Raw genomic sequence first — 8,356 nt, 5'->3', positions numbered from 1 at the left:
GTTACTCTTGGTGATCGCCATCACCTAGACGGCTTGGTGGTGATTAGGAGCTTGGTGATCACCCGGCGGAGCTTGTGGGTGACCCAACTCAAGGTGTGAGCGGTTTTGGGTGTTTCGCCGTGACGGAGTGTCGAAGAATCAATCCGTAGAGAGCACTTGATCCTTGCGCGGATCAAGGGGGAGCTACACCCTTGCGCGGGTGCTCCAATGAGGACTAGTGGGGAGTGGCGACTCTCCGATACCTCGGCAAAACATCACCGTGTTCTTCTCTCTCTATTTACTTTGAGCATTTACTTTGAGCAATTCAATACTTGTCTTTACATTCATAGAATCGCCATGCTAGAGTAAGTTTAGAACATAGGTTGCAAGTCCGTTGTGCGTTAGATTGATAGAAACACTTTTCTAGGCACAAGGGGTTAATTGGGCTAACCGTAGGATTTAATTATTGTAAGAAAATTTAGAATTAGCCCAATTCACCCCCCTCTTGGGCATCTTGATCCTTTCATAGATGACTTAGACAGCATTGAGGTTCATGAGGTACTAGATGAAGATGATTCAATCACTGAGATACAAGAGGAAGCAAGTGAGGTTGTAGCTGTTGAAAGAAATGAACAGCGAGGTTCTCTATCACGAGATGAAGAAAATGAGGTCATAGCTGTTGAAAGAAGCAGGCAGCGAAGAACTACTACTACTACATCAAGCAAAAAACATGAAAAGAAAGAAAAGAGACCTACGAAGGGTGAAAGGATTGAAGAAATGATGGGGAGATACCTAGACATGAAGACTAAGCAAGTACAAGATGAGTCTGCAGATCTAGCCAAAGAAAAGGAGGTTGCTCAAGGTAATTACTTCTCTATCAAAAGGTGTATATCCGTTTTGAGCACAATGAAAGTGACAAAGGAAGAAAAGGCAAAGGCATTTGCAGTGTTCATCAAGAGCAAAGAAAATAGAGAGGCCTTCCTAAGTGGTTGTGAACTAGATCGAGAAGCAACTTTGGTTTGGCTCAAAAATATGATGGTCTAACAGGTCAGTCTACTTAATTGCTAAAAAATGATTTTTTCCTTCTATTAGTTTAGGGGCTCAACTTTTTATTGTGTTACTGAACCGCACACTCCATGACAGTCAAGTAGGGGCTCAATTTTCACTGCACTATTTGTTTAGGAGCTGCTTGCTTACTTATCAATCTTGCTATCTACTTTGTTGCTTGATTTCTGGCTATCATGGTTCCTGTCTTACTTTCCTGAAATGAATCGGTTTCGGTCTTGTAACTGGAGCTGTACATTTTCCTATTGAAGATAGTGAGTTAGTGACTATGCAGACCATTCCGTAGATTGATAATAGTGCTTGTATAATTTTCTTTTTCTCTTTTTTTTGCCAAAGGATTTTTTATAAGTTGCCGAAGGATACCTGCAAGTTTAAAAAGATGTCAAACTTTTAATAGCATCCTAGTTCTTGTATTTGGTGAAATCCTTTTCTTGATATCTAGCTGCAGTATTTCTAGTAGGCAGAAATACCAGAACAGCAGATACAATCAAAGTGAAGGACGTACTGTACCTTCAAAGCATGTTTCATTAATTGTTTTTGTTAATGTTTCTGTAATGACAGCAGCACTGATAGAGGCTCACTCAACATGTTTTTTTTGCAAGAGATAGGATAGAGCCTTAGAAGGCACTTACTAGTTTCATAACTAATCAAAGCTTTTAAACTGACATATTGATTCAATTATGCTTTGGTTGACTACATCGTGAGTCGTTTTTGTTCAATTATTTGTAAAAAAAAGCTTGCTGTTATTTTTCGGGAGGAGACAATGATCAAGAAACATTGGATTGGACAAAGTGTCTGGACACTTGTGTAGGCTTAGATGAGTTATCTACTGGTTTAAATTATGAAGATTGTAATTCCATGAGTGGATCATGGCAGCCTTTTGGTGCACCTTTTTGTCACTTTTGGCAGCAGCTAGCATGTCCTTTACATGTGGCTGCACATTATCTGTGGTACTCTGCTATTGTTACTGCCCATTGTCTCTACATGTATGAGAGCAGGATGAGAGACTTGCAGATAAAAGAACTCCAAAACATGAAAGATTTTATCTATTTTATTTTGCTGCAGTGTATGAGAGCCTGTTTTTGCTGCAATGTATTTTATGAGATGTATTTGTAGTACTCCAACACTTTCAGTACCACAAGCAAACGAACGTGGCCTAGAGAGATCAGTCATGTTCCTGTTCCTGGACTATCAGCGACGACACTGCCTAACTGAACAGCAGACAGGGAACAGTTACAGACAGGGAACGAACGTGGCCTAGAGAGATCAGTCATGTGCCTGTGCAGTTTGTATACACGGAGAATTGGCTAGTGCTCTATTTGCATGCCCAAAGGCAAAGGGTAATACAGTAAAAGTGCAAGCAAGTCATCGACCGGAAGCTTCGAGGAAGGTGCATATGCTATCGTCTTTCTCTCCCTTCACACAGAGTTCACAGGCGTGTCACAGTCTGAATCTGAGCGCGTGTTCAGTTGGTACCCCAAATCCTAAAAGTATTCATCACAACAAATCTTGCGATACGTGCATGGAGCATTAAATGTAGACGAAAAAAAACATTAAATGTAGACGAAAAAAAAATTAATTGCACAGTTTGGTTGGAAATTACGAGACGAACGTTTTGAGCCTAATTAGTCCATAATTGAACACTAATTACTAAATAAAAACGAAAGTGCTACAGTAGCTCAAATTCCCAAATTCACCCAACTAATTGAACACTATATTGATGGCTCTGAAGGGAACGCATAATTTATGATGGCAAGTAAGGAATGTTTATAAGTTTCGATGGCATTCACGGCATTTTCTCACGGAGATAAGGCTATCCACCATCAGCACATGCCGCAAACAACATCAAGTGCGTCCAGTACGTTTTTCACAAATCAGCAACCAACGTCGACGTTTCAATGGCCTATATATTGGCTAGTGCTCTATTTGCATGCCCAAAGGCAAAGGGTAATACAGTAAAAGTGCAAGCAAGCCATCATCGACCGGAAGCTTCGAGCAGTCTGAATCTGAAGACATAAAGGACGGACGGCCCGTACGCCGTACGTACTGCATCTTGCCATTTTCGGAATGTTGTGCTGGTGCGTGAGTCCACATGCTTTACGGTGTCACTAATCGTGTGCTGTGTGAGCCTTGGTATGCTGCTCGATTTCCCCCATCGTCTTTGCGTACTCGTACATTTCCCCTTTTATTATGAGATCATCTGCTTCTCTATGCATGGCTCGGATGTGCTATTCGTTCCAAAAAAAAAAAGGATCGGCTGTGCTAAATCATCTGCTTCTATCATATGACACATAGATGGAAGACAATTCTCCGTGTGCCATATAAAATTATAGTCGTCCTTTATACGCCATTGAAAATTATAGTTCTATTCATTGCCACTTTTTTTGATCTCTTATAGTATGTCACTATCGTCATTTTCTAAAAGAAGTGAAATGTTACTGCGATAAAATAGATGTACCTGGACTTGCAAAGTTCGGAACAATTTACAGGTTTATTTCCATTAGGCGCGTACAACAATGAGTAATTTACCGCTGCTCTTATTTGGGTAAAATATAGAGCAGAGGGAGAAGCTTATGCCATTATCAATGATAATATAAAGTAACTTCATTTAATTTGTATCTATCTAAGTTACCCACTTCTACCGTTGTAAGGAATAAACAGAATTAGTTCTGTAATTATGTCTAGATATATGTATAAGCTATTACAAAAAAAAATCAATAAGCATAATATATGTTTTAAAACTACACACTTCTACCATGTTAAATTTAAATTAAAAAGCAAGTACGAATGCTATGTTCCACCATGTAGACCAAAAAACACATGCATACATTAGGATAAATATTTATTTTAATAGTATGTCAATAGTGAAAAATGTTCTCTTAACAAACAACATAACAATGATATAGGAAATTTTCTTTAAATTATATATCAGTACACCTTTGCCAATAAATTTGTAAGTTGTTATTTTAGTTGAGTGCATAGATTTTGACAAAAACGTTATGACATATTAATATTAGTAATGTAATTTATGCACTATATGTTTTATAGAACAATATTACTACACATGCATGCAACTATTCAATATAGAAAATCTTAAATGAGGCTTAAGCGACTGTATGTAACTATAGTAATTAAGAGTGTAGTCTAGAATCTCAAATATATTTTAAATAAAAACAAAAGAAAATTTTTGAATAAAGCTTACAATAAGAATTAGAGTTTTAACTCGATCGACAAGTGGATAAAAAGTTACAACAACTAAGACTGTCAAAAGTGAAAGCCTATAGATTCAAGATTTTAAAATACAATAAGAAATCATATGACTTAAGCAAGTTTTAACTAAATATAAGTGCAATGTAAAAGATGACAATGCATACTACATTAATAACTAGAGACAGTGAAGCCCCATTTGGTAGAACTCCGGACTACTTCGGCTTTGTTTCCTCCATGTACTGTAGCAGAGATCTGTTTTTTCTGTCTTATCTCAAAATAAACTAGGAGCCACTCAAAAGACACTATTTTTTGGCTTTCCTGCCTCAGACTATGCCTCCTCTGTGCACTATAGCAGAGAGCTAGAGTCATCTGAAGGCATGCCAAATAGGGCCACAATAGAGGCTTCACATTAACCCTCACAATGACGTGTTACAAAAAAAATAAACCCTCAGAAATTCTCGTAATATTCATGAACATTTGGTCACCATAATTTGGCGTGATCACCGTGCCGGAGTCCACGAGCGCGCCGGCGGCAGAGAAGACGGAGTCCGGCTGGGATGGACAGCAGGCGCCCGTCCACCTTGATGTCCGTGTGAGCCCCACGTAGTAGAACGTCGGCCCCTTGTCGGTCAGCATCGGCGTGAGGCGCGCGTTCGCCGCCGGCGCGCCTGGACCGATGTCCAGAAACCCAGTGATGAACGACGTCGCCGGGAGGCCGTAGGAGAACACGCCCATGTACTTGTCGTACGCCTGCACCGTCAGCGAACACCACCGTCAGCCCCGCACCCGAGCAGCCCGCGGCTCTCCTCACCGCACCCAAACCGGAACTCCTGCACATTACAAAGTAGGACGACGAGCACGAGATGTTGGCGTACGTGGACGACTTGGCCGGGCTGAAGAGCGGCTCGTTCTGCCGGTATCAGTATGACACGCACGGCTCGCACTGCACCCACGTCGTGTCGCTGCCGGTGTCGAACTCCACCGTCAGCCGCGCGCTCCTCCGGCGTGCCCAGCCTGATGGTCACCAAGTAGTTTCCCGTGCCCAGGTCGGGACCGGACGACACCGCCCGAAAGGTTCGCTGACTTGGCGCCAGACGTCAGCGAACACTGGGTACGCCCGGGCTTAGTTGGGGAAAAAAAATTGGCCGCATGCAGCATCGTGCGGACTCTATTCCGGCCAGTGGACCTGTTAATCTGACAAGCACCGTGTGTTAGCTCCTAATTTTTTTCCACGTGGTGCAAATTGGTTGGACGTCCGTACGTTGCTGGGTGCGGTCGGTCTCCACTTAATTTTTTTCCGTAGTTGGGCTGTGCATGGTTGCCTGACAGCTGGCGTTCCGATGATTCTCTCACGGCCCAGATGAACTAATTAAGCTGTTGGGTGGGATACTCATGTGTTGATTCTATCACGGCCGTCGGGCGCTGCCTGCCCACTGCGTGCAGAGTAGGAAATTAGACAAACCACTGAACAAGCTCGTCAGGGCAGGCATCGTGGACTCGTGTCGTGACTAATGTTTGGTGCTACCAGTTCCGCAGATAGATCAAAATCACATGAACATTAGAACATGGGCAGGGAAAAATCGAACCAGCAAACTGTTCACGCTGAACATGGGCAGAGGTAGAGCTGTCAGTACTTGTGTTTTCCTCCGGTGGACGTAGGCTCAAGCACTAAGATATATATATAGTATAATTACTACTACTCTACTATTCCATTGCTGGCAACCTGCATGATTCACAGCGGCCACCTCATGCAGCAGCTGGATTAAACTGGCGGGCTATGCGGATGCAACACAGTATCCCGCCTATTTCAAAGAGCAGTACCCCAACCACGTCCAAGACACCCAAGGCTGCAGAGTGCAGAGACAAAAAGTTCCATCATCATCACACTAATGTCAGTTTCTAAGGACAGGAAAGATATGGAAAGAGAGGGGAAGAGAGAACTGGTGAGCTCACCGTAGTTCACCCACACCGGCCACCGTATCTTTGGAGGGGATAACGGGACGCGCAGGTAGCAGGAGTAGCCGACGACCACCACTACGTCGCCGTGGACCAACGACAGCTGCCTCCCTTCCTTCAGCGCTGGAACCACTCGCACCGACTCGTTCAGGCACCGGGAGCACTCCGCCGCGGTGCGGTTGGCCACGCACGTCCCCAGCGCCGCAGTCAGCATGTCATCGCTGTCGTCGTCGTAGAACCAGCCGCGCCACGCGTCCTCGCGGGCCCTGGACGCGTTGGTGTCCGCGTACCACAGGAAGCAGCCGGCGCGCACATCCGTCGGCGACGTCCTGGGCATCCGTCGGCGACGTCCTGGGCGGCAGCGGCAAGGCATTTCAAGCAGTCGCTGGGGGAGGACCCGCGACGCTCGCCGAAGCAGAACGCACGCGCGAAGGCGCGGTCGTCGCCGACGGCTCCGCCGGACTGAGCGGCTGCGACGAAGCCCGTGGGCGCGGCAGCCAGAAGCGCGCCGAGGAGAGCCAGGACGTTGCCGCGGAACGCGCTGAGGTTGTTAGAGGGCGCCGCACCCGCGGGGGCCGGAGCGCAGTCGAGGAGAGGCGGCATGTGGCTGCTCGTGCCTGTCGGCTCCAGCTTGAACGCGATCCCTGGTTCCGCGGCCATCACGAGGACGAGGAGGTTCAGTGTGGGAACGACGACGGAGGGCTTTGGGCGCTCCATCTTCGACGACGCGACGAAAAAACAGTGGCGGTGGCTCACAGAGTCTCACTCACAGCTGCGCGCCGGCGAGATCGGAGTAATCGGGTGGCCGAGTGAGCCTGATCAAGAATCCATCAGTGATCAGTGCGTGGCAAGGGGTCGGATGGTCGAGCGACCCGTGGTTGGCCGCCAGTGGTCTTCCGTGTCGTGACAACCTTCGTGGCAAAGGCAGTCGATTCATGGAAGTGGAAGAATGTTGGGCAACCCGTCTTTGATCTTTCAGTATAGCACGGTTTTGGTTGTTGGGCATGGGCATGTGCGCGGCATGATGACTGGTGAGCCCTACGGCTACCTATACGGCTGTACCATACCTTACCTTGCCTCTTCAGGCATCTCGCCATTTTCGCAAAGTAGGAGGAGCTAGGATGCACTACGGTTCCAAAGTCTGAGCGCGTAAACGGATCGAGGATGGATGCAGGCAGCTAAGCACGGCCACGTGGAGGGGCCGGCCGACCCGCGCGAGCCTTCCGCGCGCGCAACATGGCCTCTACGCTACGCCATTTCGTGGATTTCCCTGGGGAAAACGCGCTCCGACCGAAAAGATGCAACTGCGGCGCTTTGATTCCGGATGGAACTGGTGTGCCGTGTTCTCCAACAGCACGCAAAGCATGCATGCACATGAGATGAGATGCAAGCAAGGCTTCTCCCTTGACGCATGCATGCATGCGCTCGATCAGTCAGGCTAGCAACACGGCGGGCCTGGCCGTCCACGATATCGTTCCCGCAATCAGCACCCGTTCACTCCTTCCACGAGAGATTTGTGATCATTTTCTTTTCTCGCTCGTTTGTAACCCCTACTATAAACTAAGTGCCGGTAACACGAGCAGCAGTAAACTGGACGTAGGGACGTTCCGCCCAAACTAGCATAAACCCTCGTTTCCTCCGAGCACCCTTGGGTTTGCAATCCGCCTCACCCGACATGTCGGGTGCGGGCTCCGCCTCGCCCGACCCCTTGGGTGTAGGTTCCGTCTCGCCCGATGGGGTCCCATACCGCCGCCAATCACTTCAGGTTCAGGCGTGTTGGCCTGGGTCAAAACTCTGACACTAAGGAAGAGACCGGCACGCCCCGATGAACCCGTGGTCATTGTAAGAAAAATAGACCCGTGGCCCATTTATTTTGAATTTTGGTGTTTGATGATCAACACAACCAAATTGGACTAATGAAGTTGCAAGTGATTGTTTTGTAGTCCAATAGGATGCAAGACGTGACTTGGACGAAGGCGACGTGATGATCCGACGATCAACACCATAAGCAAGACCCTAGAAGCACAAGAGAAGACCCAAGATATCAAGCAAAGTCTAAGCACGAAGATAGAAACCAAGCCGTACACAAGATCGCGAAGAAACGAGCTCACAGAGGTGACCGGACGCTGGTGGAAAGTGACTGGAC

At 46.8% G+C, this 8,356-nt stretch overlaps 1 pseudogene; it reads right to left on the bottom strand.

Annotated features, from left to right (window-relative positions):
• Positions 1-5,769: 5,769 nt before the first annotated feature.
• On the bottom strand, positions 5,770-7,122 carry LOC136530548 (uncharacterized; annotated as a pseudogene).
• Between the last annotated feature and the right edge of the window lie 1,234 nt (positions 7,123-8,356).

The sequence above is a fragment of the Miscanthus floridulus genome, unplaced genomic scaffold (genome assembly GCF_019320115.1).
Source record: "Miscanthus floridulus cultivar M001 unplaced genomic scaffold, ASM1932011v1 fs_155_2, whole genome shotgun sequence".
NCBI classification, from domain to species: domain Eukaryota; kingdom Viridiplantae; phylum Streptophyta; class Magnoliopsida; order Poales; family Poaceae; genus Miscanthus; species Miscanthus floridulus.
The sequence above is the reverse complement of the archived record's forward strand: the minus strand, read 5'-3'. Positions and strand labels throughout refer to the sequence as shown.